The sequence below is a fragment of the Hyaena hyaena genome, unplaced genomic scaffold (assembly GCF_003009895.1).
Source record: "Hyaena hyaena isolate Hyena2069 unplaced genomic scaffold, ASM300989v1 scaffold_82, whole genome shotgun sequence".
Classification (NCBI taxonomy): domain Eukaryota; kingdom Metazoa; phylum Chordata; class Mammalia; order Carnivora; family Hyaenidae; genus Hyaena; species Hyaena hyaena.
Genome location: NW_024080713.1, coordinates 2,571,839 through 2,588,759, shown reverse-complemented (window position 1 = coordinate 2,588,759; position 16,921 = coordinate 2,571,839). Strand labels below are relative to the sequence as shown.

Sequence of the window (16,921 nt, the reverse complement as noted above, 5' to 3'; positions counted from 1 at the left end):
CATGATCTCACGGTCGGTCATGAGATCGAACCCCGAGTCAGGCTCCACTCTGAGTGTGGAGCCTGCTTGGGAGTCTCTCTCCACCCCCCTCCCTCGAAATAAGTAAATAAATAAGTAAATAAACACTGAATAGTAACAACCAAACCTCTCCTCTGTTGTCTGCTGTGTGTCTACCTTTCAACTATGCACCGGCACACAGGCGGCAGTGACACAGAAGAGGGCTGCTGTGTCTCAAGGGTTGAGAAGGCGCGGATCCCAATGACCCAAGTAGGGGATCCGCAGCCTCTAAGGAGGGGTGTCAGAGAGGCCTGGGGGAATGGCGCTGCCTGTGCCTTCCAGAGGGGGAGCATAACCAGGACACTGACCAATCGCTGATCCAGAAACCCCCGCCCAGAGTGGCTGGCACTGGGCAGAATCACTGCTCTCAGACACGCTGGCAGGACAAAGAACATGACTTGAGCCAGACAGGCCTGGGCCGGTGTGACCTTAAGTAAGACACAAAACCTCTTGGAATTCAGTTTTCCCTTCCATAAAATGCCAGGGATGATACTGAATTGCCCAGGAGTGTGGGGGGGGATTATGTGGCAAGACCATTTGCAAAGGTGCTCAGTAAATGTTTAGCATCCAGACGGAATTTAAATTGGGACACCTGGGTGGCTCAGTTGGTGAAGCATCTGACTCTTGATTTTGGTTCAGGTCATGATCTCAGGGTTCGTGGGTTCAAGCCCCGTGGGTTCTGCACTGACAGTGTGGAGCCTGCTTGGCATTCTCTCTCTCTCTCTCTCTCTCTCTCTCTCTCTGCCCCTCCCCCTCTGGAGTGTGCACAAGCTCTCTCTCTCTCAAAATAAACTTTTTTCAAAAAGGAATTTAAGTGGAAATCAAACAATTTGGGAAAGAGGAGTTGTTCAAAGGCTCCTTTTCAGGCTTCTCCCCATCTTCATCAGCCTAGCCTTCTTTTTTTTTTTTTTTTTTGAGAGAGAGATAGAGACAGTGTGACCAGGGGAGGGTCAGAGAGAGAGGGAGATACAGAATCCGAAGACAGGCTCCAGGCTCTGAGCTAGCTGTCAGCACAGAGCCCGACACGGGGCTCGAACCCACGAACCGTGAGATCACGACCTGAGCCGAAGTCGGACACCCAACCGACTGAGCCACCGAGGGGCCCCCAGCCTAACCTTCTTCCGGCCCTCGGTACTCCTTCACTTGGCTTACAGCTGAGATGAAGCAGGCTCAGTGCTGTGGCCCAGAAGGCCTTGAACCCCTGGACCCAAAAGAGGTTGGGGGGAAGCTCAACTCGGATATGAGAGGAGAAAATAGCGGGCTCTCCTCTACTGATCTCTGAACACCCTTGTGCTCCTGAAAAACCAAACAACAACAAAAAAAAAACAAAAAAAAAAACAAAGAACAGGTGGCCCGGAGTGACCCCAATAGGCCAAACCCAGTACTACACCATTTACTTGCGGATCTGATTTTAATCCCTCCCAACAGGATGAAGCGGGTTATGACCATGGCTATTTCCACCTTACAGGTGAAGACACTGCTCCGGAGCCCGTACTCCTCAACAGGATGCTGAAGGAAGAGAAGGGAGGGCTCAGAGACGCTCTGCAGTGCTCCATGGCTGTTCCAGGTGGAAGAAGCCGGATTCAAGATGAAGAAAAATCAACTCTTTCCCTCCTCCCATCCACACCTTTCTCTCCTTGAGACCAGGCGGTACCTCCCACCCTAGACCTCATTTTCCAACATGGACAGAAGCTGAGGACAAACAGGGAGGGCTGGGGGCCCTGTTGGAGCAGTCAAGTGTCAGGATCAGGGAGAAGAGGGGCCGCTGAGAGGGTCTTCCGGGCCTCTGTGCACAGCCCTCACCGCGGATGGCCACCCTGACCTCTGGAGCTGGAGAACCAGGGCTTGGGATGGATCCAGCATCAGCTGGGAAAGCTCCAGGGAGCCAGCGGGGGCAGGGCCACACAGGAGAGGCGGAGCCCAACCAGGGCGCCAGAGCCATTGATTGGGTGGCCCGGGGACAGGAGCAGCCCTGGGGTTGGGGGCTCTAACAGGCAGGCAGGGATGGAAACTTGCAAAGCACAGGCTCTACTCAACAGAGTCTGCCCCACTGAACTGAGGCAGGGTCTTGTTCTAAAAGAAGATGGTGTCTAGAACTCAAAGATGAAGCAGCAGATGGAGTGTCGGCCCCACTAAGGAATTGCCACGAAGGAGCTCCCCAGCCAGCCTCCTCTTGCTTTGTCCCCCTGACATGTGACTGGCAATTTGGAAGCCATGGAATAGAAGGTGACCAGCCTGTGCTGTGCATTGGGTTGGGGGAGGAGCTGGGCTCTCAGTTCCATTTGCCATTCTCCCCACTTTGCCAGTTTGCCCCATGAGGACCCAGAATGCCGGGAGTAATGAACGCTGAAGCCAAGTCCTAGAACTGTTTTTAGCAAGTCAAAGTATTGAGTCACCTGGGAGGCTCAATCAGTTGAGTGCCTGACACTTGATTTTGGTTCAGGTCATGATCCCAAGATCATGGGATCCAGCTCCGCTTAGCCCCAAACCGGGCTCTGACCTGAGCATGGAACCTGATTAAGATTCTCTCTCTCTCCGCTCTCTTGATCTCTCTCTCCCTCCCACCCTCTCCCCCTCTGCCCCTTTTAAATGACGCTTCAGCAAACAAAACAATAATTTAAATGCTTATACTTTTAAAAAATGCTTGTACCTTGCAAATTTGTATTCTGAAAGTCTACTGTGCTTCCTTGAAGTGGGCATAGCATGATGGAGTTTAGGAAGCTTTCACAAGCTATAGAAAAGCTTCAGAGATCTCAGAATGAGCAAAACCCTGAGCTAAGTTAGAGACAGAGCTTTTTTCCTGTTGCTTTTTTTTTTTTTTTTTTTTTGAGAGCAGAGAGAGCGGGGGAGGGGCAGAGGGAGAAAGAATGTTAAGAAGGCTCCCCAGGCAGGGAGGATCCCCAGGAAAGGCTCGATCCCATGACCCTGGCATCATGACCTGAGCCAAAATCAAGCCTCCCCTGCTCAATCCACTGAGCCACCCAGGCGACGACACTCGGTGACTTTGATATCTAAATTAGTCCTTCAAATCTTGGGCCCCAATCTGTAAGGACTGCCTAGACAATATCTAATGTTCCCCATATTCTGCAGTAGTTTTTCTTTTCTCTCTCCTGCACACCCCTTTTGTGGATTTATAGGCTAGGCCTCTATCTCCCCTCCTCCCCCCACTTCCATCTAGGGGCCCCTGAGCTAAAGACATGAGTGACTTTCCTCTGGTATAGAGATTCGCCTGGAGTCTTTCCCCCGGCCCCTTCCCCACCCCCACCCCCCATAAATCACCACTGTAAGCTCCATCTCCCTTTCATCAGGGAATTCCTCCGCTCAAAAACCTTCCGTGGCCCCCCATTATCCTCAGCACGGGAAGCCCCCAGCATTTTCGCGTGTACTTCTCCTTCGGCAGTCCTAACTCATGCGATCTGTGTTCCTCGCTTGCCCTACGTGAGTGGGGGCAGTGGACACGATAAAGTCCTGTCTCCTCTGGGAAGCTTTTCCTGACTCCCCTCCTCGCCCGGCTTGGGAAACCTTGTGCCCCGCGGTCGCCCCCCACCCCGCCCCCGGGCTTTTATTGCCTGTGTCCCGGTGGTCGGTGCCCCAGCCAGCCTGCAAGCTGCACGGGGCAGGAGAGGCGGCCGGCTCGTTGCCTGGGGGCGTCCCAGACCCCAGCGCCGCGCCCGACCCGTAGTAGGTACCCCATAAACGCGTTAGGCGACCGGAGCGAACTGGGCGGGGGTGGGGGTGGCGGGGGGGCCGGGAGCGTCGCCGCCGCTTCCGTGCGGGTGTCTCAGGGTCTCGGCCGCCAGCGCGCGCACCGCGCCGCCAATAGATCCCGGGCCTGGCGGAGACGGAGAACGCCGCGCCGCTCGGTCTCCAGCGAAGAAAGGGTTAAGCCGCCGTCGCCCTACCCCACACCCCCCAACCCACCCAAAAAAAAAAAAAAAAAAAAAGGCGAGGGGAAGAGTCCGGCAGAAGGTCCTGTTTACGGGAGCCGCTGAGTCCGCGCGGCCCTGGGAGAGGCGTTGCCGTGGCAACGGGCCGGGCGCCCGCCAGCTGCGGATGAGCTCACTGGAGCGGCGGCGCGCGGGGGGCGGCGGCGGCGGGGCGCGCGGCCCGGCGGGGAGGACGCGGCAGCCGGCCGAGCCCGCCCTGCACTCGCGCACAGCGGCGGCCGGGCGGCGGGCACGCGAGCGGAGGGCGCGCGGCTCGCCCGGCGCCGGGAGAGGCCCGGCCGACACCAGGGCGGAGGGCTGCGGGCCATGGCGCCCCGGGCCCCCGCCGCCCGCCGCCCCCGCCCGCCCGGGCGCCCCCGAGCAGCGCCTCGGAGCCCGCGGAGCCGCGGCCCGCCGGGAGGTAGGGCTGGGCCGGGGGACCGAGGAGGGGACGCGCGGGGCGGGGGGCGCCGCGGAGGGGGACGCGGGGGGGCGGGCGGGGAGAAGGGAGGGGACGGCGGGAGCTGCCCCAGCCCGGGGCTCGGAAGCGGCTCTTGGCGGACCGAAAACTGGGTTTCCCGTGTGCGGACGTGGGGACTGGGGCGCTGCAGCCCGACCTGTGGGACTTGAGCAAAGTGCTGGCCACACGGCCTTCGGGGGCTCGGCGTGACGTTCAGGGCCGAGTGGGGAAGCCGTCGTCCCGCGCTTCGGAGACCTGCAGAAACTGGGCAGAGCTGGGTCCCAGGGGGCGTGAGTGAGAGAGAAAGAGAGAGAGAGAGGGAGTGTGTGTGTGTGTGTGTGTGTGTGTGTGTGTGTGTAGAGAAAGAATCCACTGGGGTGAGCGGCCGAGACCGCCCCCCTCACCCCGCACCCCCCAACTGTGGTCAGAATCTGCAGTCTTGGGAAAGCAGGATGGTCAAGATGATTCAATGATCGTAGCTCTCCCACTTTTCCCCTAAGGATAGAGTTGGGAGCAGATGGAGCTGGGGGGGGGTCCCTTAACACGGGGGACAGTGATACTTAGGAGGGTCAAGGTTCAGCGGTGGGGTCCTTTCCTGCAGGGGTGCCGGTGGCGAAGCTGGGCAGGGCAAGGCTGGGGAAAGAGCAGTGCAGTGACCTCTGCCCTAACCAGCTGGGCGCTGGAGAAGCGGCAAGCGGAGTCCCAGCTGGTGTGGGGATGGGCTTCAGGGGTGGGACTTCTCTGACGCCCCCAACCACTTGGGCAACAACGCTTCCGGGGTAGTAGCCTTATAAAAGGAACTCTACCGAAATTTTGGTATCAGACTCTTACGCCCTTGGTGGTTACAACATAAAAGAACAAAATCCTTTCTGCTTGCATCATCAAATATTGAACACAGCAGAGTGGTGGAGAAAGTCTTGGGTGGGCTGCTTAGATGGAGCAGAAGTCCGAGAAGTTAAGGGCAAACAGTGACTGGTTTTGAGGAAGACCGATGGGAGAGGACGGCCTTCAGGGCTTTTATTGGGAAGATTTGAAGCCTCCCTGTGTTGTGTAATCATTCACTTAACAGCTCTGTGCTGGGCGTTAGGAACAAACACAGTGATGAATAAGAGAGCTCTCTTCCTTCCAGAACTCACCATCCTAGTTGGATAGTCAGAAAAATTAAAACCAGGGGCGCCTGGCTGGCTCGGTCGGTAGAGCACGAGATTCTTGATCTCGGGGTTGTGATTTCAAGCCCCACGTTGGATGTAGAGATTACTTAAAAATAAAATCTTAAAAAAAAAAAAATTAAAACCGGTCCTGGGCTGGCCTGGCTGTGAGTGCTGTGTGCTAGGGGAACCCAGAGCTGGGCCACCCAGAACAGGGGAGACCCGCAGAGTAGGTAATACTGGGACTGAGCCGCTGAAAAGCTCTTCAGCAAGAAAACAAAGCAGGGATGGCGGTTTCAAGCTGAGGGAACAGAAAGGTTTCAAGCTGAGGGAACAGAAAGTCACCAAGAGGGAGGGAGGGAGGGGGCGGGTAAGTGTGGGGAGAATTCCCAGTGTGCCCCCAGAGGGGAGGAGGGTCTCACTGCAGCTGGGTTCAGATTCTGTCCTAGAAAGCTCGCTGTGGTTGCTGGGCGGAGGTCTGGAGGGGAATGTGGCCGCGGCCTCGCAGTGCGCAGGCCAGAATTACTGATGCACCCAGGATGGCAGTGTTGAGACAGGGTGGCTGGATCTAAGAGATTAAGAGGTTGGACCCTGGTGCCTGGCCCAGGTGAGGTAACCTAGACCAAAACGATGTGCCGAAAAGCACAGGAGAAAACAAAGCAAAGCAAAAGGAATGGATATTTTGAATGGCCCGAGTTTAGCAGATTACAACACTTGGACAACGAATTTGGCTCTAAAGTTCCTGGCAGCTTCGAGACAAACAAAAATACACTGGATTGCACAGTTTTGGAGTTTGGACAACAGAAAGCTTACAAATTAATTTTCAGAACACAATTTTTCCTGGAATGATCTCAACAGGGAATTCGTCATGAGGAACCTTGTGTGAAGACCAAAGAGTGACATAGAGAAAAAAAAATGTCCGTTGTTGGTGTCACAAAAGATGGGAAGACAAAATTCTGCACGACTATCTCTCTATACCATCTTCCTGTTTTGACTTGGGAACATACTGCATTTCTGTGGGCTTCGGAGCGGCAGCGCAGGCTGTGGGCAGCTGGGGCCCAGGGAGTGTACGCAGCGGAGCCCGAGGTCTCAAGTGTAGGAAGAGATTGACATGGGCTTTGATGAATGTAGAGAGCAAGCACCCTGGGCGAGTCATAGAACAGTCCCCAGGCTGGCAGGCAGAGACTCTGGTCTGCTGAAGGGTCTGGTAAGGCAGTGTGCATCCAGAAATCCTGGCCAAAAGAGAAACAGGGAGTGGGGGCAGCATTTGAGGAATCTGGTCAGATGGGCAAGGAGACTTCTCCACCCCCCCCCCACCCCCGCCACCCGTACCTCCACTGTGGTCCAAGTCTTTGTGCTTTTAGACCTGATGTTAAGCCTGCTTCTCAGCAGTAGCAAAAGGGTGGGATTCAGGAGACCAGAGATTCACCGGAGCGGGTGGGAATCTTGTTTGCTGCAGCACCAGGAATATCACAGGAGAACAGGGAGTGCAGGCCCAGAGCTGGCAGGTTCTGCAGACTCAGCCACGGGTCCCCTGGCTGAGCCCTGCCCTTCACTTTCTGCAGAAGGACGCAGCCTGCAGAATCCATGTCTTGCATTGCTGCTGGTGAAACCATTTCTTGCTAATTTCAGAGGTCTTGAATTAGCATGGAGTAGGTGTGAGATTCTGCTCCCCTAGCCCCCATCACAGTTTCTTAACATCTGTAACTGGGGGTGCCCCCTTGAAACACACATTTAGGGGCATGTGTTTTAGGGGCACTGTGTGGCTCAGCCAGTTAAGTGTCTGACTGCAACTCAGGTCATGATCTCCCTGTTCATGGGCTCGAGCCTTGCGTTGGGCTCTGTTCCGACAGCTCAGAGCCTAGAGCCTGCTTCAGATTCTGTGTCTCCCTCTCTCTGTCTCTGCCTCTCCCCTGCTTGTGCTCTTTCTCTCACAAATAAACAAACATAAAAAGAGAGAGAGCACACATTTAAATGATTTGGGGGGGCATTTTTTTTAAAAAAGAACAGCTGCCTGGGCCCACCCTAAAGAGATTAAATAAAAATCTTTGAGAATGGACCCTGGGCATCGCTATTTTTGAAAGGTCACAGGTGGCTTTAAGCTACAGCCAAGGTTGAGAGTGGCATAAACAATCACATACAGGGTTTCTTAGAGCAGGGGACAGAAACTTCAGATCCCAAAAGCAAGGACCCCATAAAATTTAGTTAGGAAGCCTATTACTCATAATAAAATAAAAAGCTGATGAGCCTTCAACATCAGGGTTTAAAGCCAGCTTGAACAGACACAGATAAGAAAGCTGGTGGCAGACACATTTATGTGAAGCTTTGTGTGTATATGAAGTATTTTTTAAATTTTTAAAAATGTTTTATTTATTTCTGAGAGAGAGAGACAGCATGAGCAGGGGAGAGTCAGAGAGAGAGGGAGATACAAAATCCAAAACAGGCTCCAGGCTCTGAGCTGGCTGTCAGCACAGAGCCTGACGCGGGGCTCAAACCCAAGAACCGTGAGATCATGACCTGAGCCGAAGTCGGATGTTTAACCGACTGAGCCACCCAGGCGCCCCTGAAGTATCTTTTTTAAAAAGTAGAAAATCTTGGGGCGCCAGGGTGGCTTAGTTGGCTAAGCATCCGACTCTTGGTTCTGGCTCAGGTCATGATCTCACGGTTTAAGGTGTGTGAGTTTGAGCTCCGCATGGGGCTCTGTGCTGGCAGTGCAGAGCCTGCTTGGGATTCTCTCTCTCTGTCTCTCTCTGCCCTTCCCCTGCTCTCTCTTTGTCTCAGAATAGATAAATGTTTAAAAATTAAAAATGAATAAAAATAGAAACTCTAAAAGCATAATCACAAGGTTCCTGCTGTTAGATCTAATCCAGCTGTATGCAGTGCTGCACTTAGCTCAGCCTGAAAAGCGTTGGTAACTTTCTCTCTTTGCTAGGAACCCAAATAAGTCTACTTTCTTGGGTGCTGAGCCTCTGAGTTCTGGGTACTTTGTACTTTCCTCATGTAGACACTTCAAGTGTATTTGTTTTCTAACCCATGTCTTCTAGATTGGGAAGAAGCCGGGAAAAGCAGTTTGCAATGGAACATCCATAAAGTCTTAATCAAAAGGAATGCATCTCTAAGGGTTGAATTCAGCAACTCTGGCAGGATAATAGGGGAAATATTTTGAGGCTCAATGACTTTCCCGATAACACTCGAATACACCTTGCAGGCAGTTGCTTCTTTGGCTGTAGGCAACGTTGACTCAGCTTCCTTTATGATCTCTGGAACCCTAGCCCCTTCTTTTTTGCTTCCTGAGGACCCATGGAATGTCTCACAGGTACTCAAGAGTGACCAAGGTTGTGTCATACCCAGTCTCCTGTGTCCAGGCATGGACTCTTCTTCCTCCACAGAGGCAGATGGCCACCATAGGTACCCTAGGTGATCTTTAAACATTCCCCCCCTCCCCCAACACACACACATACTGGCTACCCAACAGAAAGGCTGACAGACACATCTACTCCTTTAATTATAGGAGAGAAGTCAGTGTCAGGAACTAAGGCGAGTGATTAGCTCAGTTTTCTACATGGGATGTCCAAAGGCACAGTATGTTGGGAAACCAGAGTCATACCATCTTTTACCCTTGTGTCAAGATCATTGACTGATCTGGGCAAAAAAAATGCATCCTGTCGATTCTCGGCTTGCCTGGAAGTTAAGCCCTTTGCCAGCTGCGGTCCAGAATTGCTCTGCCTTTGGCTTCCCTTTGATGCATCCATCCTTGGCCTGCAGTTGACCTGAAGAGGGGTGAGCCCCAGACCCCCCCCCCCTTTTCTTATAGGCTGAACTGCCAAAAACTGTTACCATTTTTTCTCCCTGGCCTGAAGGAAGGAGGGGGTGAGTCACCTTCATGGCAAGCTCAGGGAAGAGGTTAGCTTCCCTCAATAGTGGGGAACGAAGAGGTTCCATGGCTCCCTGCAGAAGGAGATGAGAGCAGGATCGAGCTGGAGTGGGGTCAGGACAGGAAGTTGTGACAGGGGCCACTTTTCCGTGGTACCCAGGCCTTCTGGGGTCTGTGCGTCTCATCAGGAGAGCTTGTCAGACCAGTGCAAACATAGTATCAAATGCATTTCCTTTGGTGGTTTTTCTTTCCTAAAAAGCATACTGTAAAGTTTTAAGATTACATTCATACACATACTTTTACATATACATAGATCTTTCTATGTAAACTGTGAAAGTTATATTTACTGTAAAGCATTTAAGCAATAAGAAAAAAGAATAAGATGAAAAATGAAAATTTGCCGCATGCTGTCTCCCTCCTCAAAGGCAATCCCTGTTTGGTATATATCCCAAATCGCCCCAAACTTGTCTTTTCTTTGCCTATGTTTCTTTGTTCATAATTGAACCCTTGGTGTGAGAATAATTCCATGCAGGACCTACACTGTCCTAGGGTTGCTTTGTGTGGATTGCCTTCATTTGTTTAACAAATTACCTCTTTTTGAGCCATTGGTTGCTGTGAGTTTAGCCACTACACACACTCTGGGGCATTGTTGCAATATTTCTGTAACACAAATTCCCAGAAGTGCAATTGCTAGATTGAAATAGATTCCAAAGCCAAATGGGTATTGAATATATTTATGCCCAGTGATGTATAATTTAAAAATGAGATCCTGATGCTCCACCTTAAAAAAATTGTAAAACGATTTATTACCTCTCTCTCCCTTAACCCAAGTGTTACCACCCCAGTTCCCCCACTGAATTTACTCTGAGTTTCATTTAAGTTAATACGAAAACTAAAATTAATAGTGTGGTACATTCATAGAGGCAATCTACTATTTTGAGTTAGATTCAATTTTTAAAAGTTAGATTCAATTGTCAATCATATTAACATTATGATTTCTAAGAGATTTTTTTTATGTTTTATGGTTCGTTATCCAACAAACCATCTTAATTTTTATCTCTTGCTGTCACTTTCATGTTCCCAGAACCTCGATCTCGCGTAATCAGGATTCCACGTTTTGTGTAGACGGGAACCTGGAATGGATGGGGTGGGTTACACACGAGAGTCAACCCAGTGCAATAATCTAAAGTACCTCCCTTTTTCTCCCTCGTTCTTCCTTGCTTCTCAGGAAAGAAGATGTAGTCAGGGTTGTGTTTGAGTTAGCACCAAGTTCTCTGCAAATTCTCTATGGGGAATGGATTGGGCAACCATAATATACGAACTGGGCCACTTTGAAAGTAAAAAGGGAGCACTTAAGATAAGTTGTTGGGGCACCTGAGTGGCTCAGTCAGTTAAGCAGCTGACTCTTGATTTCAGCTCAGGTCATGATCTCACAGTTTCATGAGTTTGAACCCTGCATTGGGCTCTGTGCTGACAGCACGGATCATGCTTGAGATTCTCCCTCTCTCCCTCTTTCTCTGCCTCTCTCTCTCTCTCTCTCTCTCAGAATAAATAAATAAACTTAAAAAAAAGGATAAGTTGTTAATTGATCTACAACAGGCCTACCCAGGGACTATACCTGGAAACTGCCACTTGCAGGCATCCTGGGAAAGGGTGAGAGTTAGCCATTATCTGTCCATTCTCCCTGCTGGTCCAGGGGCATTGACATAGCAGACATGTGTTTGTACCATCCCTCTGCCCTCCTGCCTTTCTTAGCCCCCTGGAGTAGAGCCTGAAGCCCAGGGAAGGAGGACGGGTCAGGTGGATAACCTGGTGCTGCATGTGAACTTCTCATTCCCACTAAAGGAGTCAGAGGAGACAGATACTTCTGTCCCTTCCTACCCCCAGCTCACCATGGAAAAAAAAATCACTGACTGCCTTTACTCAGCAAATTGGAACCATAAAAGCAGAGCACTTCTGGGGCACCTGGGTGGCTCAGTCGGTTAAGCCTCCGACTTCGGCTCAGGTCATGATCTCACTGTTCGTGGGTTCGAGCCCCGCGTCGGGCTCTCTGCTGTCAGCTAGCTCAGAGCCTGGAGCCTGTTTCAGATTCTGTGTCTCTCTCTCTGATCCTCCCCTGTTCACACTGTGTCTCTCTCTCTCAGAAATAATTAAAAATATTAAAAAAAAAAAAAAAAGCAGAGCACGTCTATAATTTTATCTGTGCTTCTATGTCCCTACGAATTACAGGCTCAACCTCCCTGGATGACCAGGCAAAGGCATTTGTATGGGATTAGCAAATCGGGATTCAAACTAACCTTGCATGGCGGGGGGAGATGTGATTTGGGGGAGAAGCCTCAGAGCACTGATAGGATCACTGGGCAGGGCTGACGGGGGAGGAGGGGGCTGAGATTTAGAACCTGCCTGCTGGAGCAGGCCAGCTTCTCAGCCACAGACTTGCTCTGGGTGGAGACTGGGGAGACACAGGAACTTCTCCAAGCAGCCTGCCAGGGCTCTGCCAGGATATGTCTCCAGCTCTCTGGGGGCACAGGGGGCCCTCTCCTTAAGACTCTGACTTGTGGGTGAGAGTGGTTCAGATGTGGAATGAAGTGTGTGGTCATCCAACCCCCGCGTCTTGTGGCCGCTGTCATCCTTTACATCTGGTCCATTTCACCATCTGTGTTGGTGACAGGCAGCAAACACAACAAACACACACAGGCTCCCAGGACATCAAAAAGGGACCAGTGCTCTCTGTTTACCCTTCAGCTAAACTGGTGCATCTAATGGGGTGGAAAAACGTCAGGGAAAATTAACCCCCTGATGCCTCCCTAAACATGGAGACTTGGCGATCCCAGCCGTGCGTGCCGAGGGATGGCCACGAGAGGCTCTCCTTCCCCCTGAGCATGGGGCGACCCAGATCCTGGGCCTGGGGCAGAGCGGAGGGAGATGCAGCTTTTCGTTCCTCTTCCAGGTTCAAGCTGCCAACCTCCTGGAGGAAAAGAGAAGGAAGGGGTCTCAGGACGGGGAGACTGGGCGGCTGGAAGAGCCCCTGGGGCAGGTCCACCAGCCACGCCCCAAGTCCCTGAAATCTGGCCTCCTTCCCTAACCCTCTGCTGAGACCTTACCCTAATGAAGCAGCCAGTGGCCAGTTCACTGTTCTTTAGCTCCCTAATTACGTGACACCCCTGACCAAGGTCAAGATTGATGTAGAACTGACGTGCACTGATACATCTGTCCACTTGTGAGAATGCCTAATGCTTCTGAACTGCTTAGTAGGCAGTCCCTGCCCAGAGCTCCCAGTGTCCCGCATTCCTGGGAACCCCAACCGCCCCAGATCCAGCCATTACAGGGTTAACCATGAGGCCAATTCTGATTGGCTGGTGTCCCAGCCACACCTTTGTCCAGTCCTCTGCATATTGCCTCCCCACCTGAGACACCATAAGCTTTTGGTTATTCTAATTCTCTTTAGAAAAGGAAATCTTCATTGATACTTTTTCTTTTTTAATTTTTTTTTTTAATTTCTGAGAGAGAGACAGTGTGAGCAGGGGAGGGTCAGAGAGAGAGGGAGACACAGAATCTGAAGCAGGCTCCAGGCTCTGAGCTAGCTGTCAGCACAGAGCCCAATGCGGGACTCGAACCCACAAACCTAACCGTGAGATCATGACCTGAGCCAAAGTCGGACGCTTAACCGGCTGAGCCACCCAGGCGTCCCTCTTTTTCTTATTCAACAAGCATTTGTACCTCACCCATAGTAGCCTAGTGTGGGTTAGGCACTGCAGAGGAATAAAAAGAAGCCCAATGCCTATGTCCTACCACTGTCTAGTCAGAAGGCCCAGATAAGGAAACATAAAAAGAAACTGAGTCAGTGGGGCTCCTGGGTGACTCCGTTGGTTAAACATCTGACTTTAGCTCAGATACTGATCTCACGGTTTGTGAGTTTTCAAGCCCCGCGTCGGGCTCTGTGCTGACAGCTCAGAGCCTGGAGCCTGCTTCAGATTCTGTGTCTCCCTCGGGTCCAAAAGAGAGCATATATTCATTACGTAGCCTCTTTATTTTCCCAGCAAGTCGTAACTCCTCCTCCTTCCTTTCAGGACATCCCAAGTGTAAACCACCAACCATCCCATCTGCTCCCGGCTCCCAGCACATGCCTGAGCGGTCCCTGTGTCCCAGGCCGGAGTGCACCTTCTTGCTCTTGCCTCACCTGCAACTCTCTCCTTTCCCAGCTATCGGAACCCAGTGTGGTCATAAGGGCCACCACATCTGACCTCTTCTTCCAGGAAGTCTGTGGCTCTTCTGATTTCCATCGCCCACCTCCGCATTCCTCCACTTTGTATTTGTTTGGTAACATCCACCACCATAGTTCAAATTTAGGCCTGAAACCAACTTCATGTTGTGATTCTTGAACTGTATGTCAGGCATCCCCCGGACTGATCTTGTCTTTTTGTCGTGAACAACTGCAATCTTTTATTGCCGTTTGGCCGATTGGGTTTACAGCTGTTATTCCTCTTTAAGAGGCAGGGACTGTCCCATATGCTTGTGTATTTCCCAACATCCCCCCCCCCACCACCACCCAGCACCTCACGCAGCCTACTGTACTCGGCTCTTTGATTCATCTTACTGATTCAAATCCTATCCATGCTGGCCCAAATGAACTAAATAAAGTCATAGGGGAAAGACCATTTCCCATATCTCAAAACCTAGCTAAATAAAAAGGAACATGTTCCCAGGCATTGCACAACTTGCAAGTACCAAACACCAGGCACAGATAGTAAACAAACAGAGCCAGGGTCCCTGGGTTCAGGGAGCCAGAACACAGAGGGGGAAGGGAGTGGGGATGCTGATCACAGTGGGCTCCGCCTACTTACAAATCCAGCTCTGAAGCTGAGCTTGAGCACGTCCTGGTTCCTACTGAAAAGGAAAAGGGGTCAGCTCCCCTTCCAATGTCAAAACCAACTGACACAGATTACCCTGTAACAGCAATTCCATGCTTGGGCGTATTTTGCAGCTTTACCACACTTGCAGACCTCTGGGGCTGGGTCAAGTAGCCCCGTGTAGCCCTGCAGATGAGTTGAGGAGGTGGTATTATTATCATCCATACAAGCTTCTGTATTATGACTCCTATTTGTATTATTTGGCAAAGTTAAGCTCGCTTTATTACAGAAGATACGTGTTGAGCACTTTTTATGGGACATGGGCTGTGCTGAAAGCTTTAGGGGTGCATTCTCATTCAATCCTTACAATTATCACAGTTTTACAGAGGAGAGGACTAAGTCTTTGAAAAGTAACTTATCCCAGGTCCCACAGCCTCAAGTGGCAGAATTGGAATTTGAACCTCGGTCTGTTTGCAAACTCTTTGCAAGGCCCATCTCTCAAGGCCTTTCCCAGAACAGGGAGCTGTGGCAGAGAGGCCTGGGCCCCCTTCTCCCTCTCTGGGCTCAGGAAAGGGGATGCGAGATGACGTCTTCCTCTAAGATTGCTGCCTTTTGTCCAAATGTGCTGGCCAGGAGCCAAGCTGGAAACTCTCTGCTCATGGAAAGAAAGAGAACAGAAGCCAGCAAAAGAGGGTGGGAAAGGGTCTGAGGGGGAGGAAAGAAAGAGGAGGGTAGGAATTAGAGAGAGAGAGAGGAGGTGGGAAAGTGAGGAGTTGGGGCAGCACAGCTGGAGCCAGAGGTGGGTGTCAGGAAGCAAAGAAGATGTGCCTTTCAGGTGCATCCCTTCAAGTGGCTGCTTCATGGTGTGGTGTGAGCGGCCGGCCCGGGGGACACAGGACCGGGGCTCTCCAGATGCTCAGCGGCCGGGACAGACTGGCTAGGGCCCTGCCTCTCCTCAGTATTACTGTTATATGAGGTCAGGTTAAAATGAACGGGAGAGCATTCACAGGGAAAACAAGTCACAAAATGGCAGCCTGAGGGCTGCTTCTGGAAGCGGATGGGAGGGCCAGGCAGTGCCTCGGTGCCAGGGTGTTCGTGGAGGGCAGGAAGGGGATGGAGGGGACGTAGGAGAGAGCGTAGGTCCCGGGTACTTGGAATAAAATCCAATCGCAACAATTTACCAAGTATCTACTCTGTATCCAGGAGGGGAAGGCCTGTCCCCTGTCCCCCCCACCCCTGCCAGGCATCTATTTGGGTGTCAGGCACTGGACTTTTGAATCTGACAAGCTGGATTCATTCAGCATGCATGCAGCCTTGGGAAAAAGTTATTCCCTCCAGGCCTCAGTTTCCACATCTGTACAGGGGAGGCAATAGTAGGGTTCATGTGAGGATTCAATGAAACGATCCACGTAGAATCTTGCCTGGAGAATAGTAAATGCTCAATATTTAAAAAAAAAAAAACTTAAAATTTTTTTTTTTAATTTATGAGAGATTTAGAGACAGTGTGAGCAGGGGAGGGTCAGAGAGAGAGGGAGACACAGAATTGGAAACAGGCTCCAGGCTCTGAGCTGGCCGTCAGCACAGAGCTCAACGCAGGGCTCAAACCCACAAACTGTGAGATCATGACCTGAGCCGAAGTCGGACGCTCAACCAACTGAGCCACCCAGGCGCCCCAGTAAATGTTCAATAAATGTTAGCCATTCATTCATTACTGCAGTTGGAAGTAGCAAACATGTGGACCTTGAGTAAAATGTATTAAATAATGGTAGATGCACACTTAGTTAGATGACCAAATGTAGGTAAGTTAATAACTGCTGTAGAAATTCAGAAGAGTGGGAAAGAACTTCAGTTTGGGGTAGTCACAGTAGGTTTTATGGAAATTTCAAACTAGATTTTGAGGGCTTGGTGGAATATCATAGCAAAGAAAAGGGAGGGTGACAGCTGAGGGAAAGAATATGAACAGAAGTGTGGGGACGGGGAAGTCCCAATTCGCTGAAGCGCAGGAGTATTTGCCGACAGGGTAGTCTAGCTGTCCCCTCGCCCATGATAAACTCCTGGGCAATGTATTTCGTTTACGTACACTTCAGCTGCAAAAACAGCTGATCACCCGGATGCCCCATCCAGTGGAGAGGCGTCTGAGTGTCACCCATCGGAGCCGCCCTCTCTGTCTGTGTCTGGGTGGGTTCTTGCTGGGTCTCTCCTCTCCGTGTTTCAGTACCATTCTTTCCCCGTCTCTTCAGTTCTCAGTCTCTGTCTTTCTTTCTGATTCTCTATCTCAAGTTCTATCTTACCTTCAGTCTCCAGCTCATTTCCTTTAACCTGCTAACACGGAGTCTCTTTTCCCTCCCTGGTATAGGGCAGGGGAGCTCTGAACACTGTATTTATTCATTTATCTTTTTATAAAAGAAGAAAAAGCAGGGACACCTGAGTGGCTCATTCAGTTTAAACGTCCGACTCTTGATTTCGACTCAGGTCATGATCTCATGGTTCCTGAGATAGAGCCCCGCATCGCTGCTTGGGATTCTTTCTCTCTCTCTGTCTCAGAAAGAAAGAAAGAAAGAAAGAAAGAAAGAAAGAAAGAAAGAAAGAAAGAAAGAAAGAAAGAA

The 16,921-nt window shown here is 51.2% G+C and overlaps 1 protein-coding gene across 1 annotated transcript in view; it reads left to right on the top strand.

The window, feature by feature from the left end:
- The first annotated feature begins 4,222 nt into the window (after positions 1–4,222).
- The window catches only part of DENND2A (DENN domain containing 2A), a 106,936-nt gene continuing 94,237 nt past the window's right edge, over positions 4,223–16,921 (top strand). The window contains exon 1 of the mRNA XM_039234047.1: positions 4,223–4,404. The gene's annotated coding sequence lies outside the window, so the exon portion shown is untranslated. The remainder of the gene's footprint in view (positions 4,405–16,921) is intronic.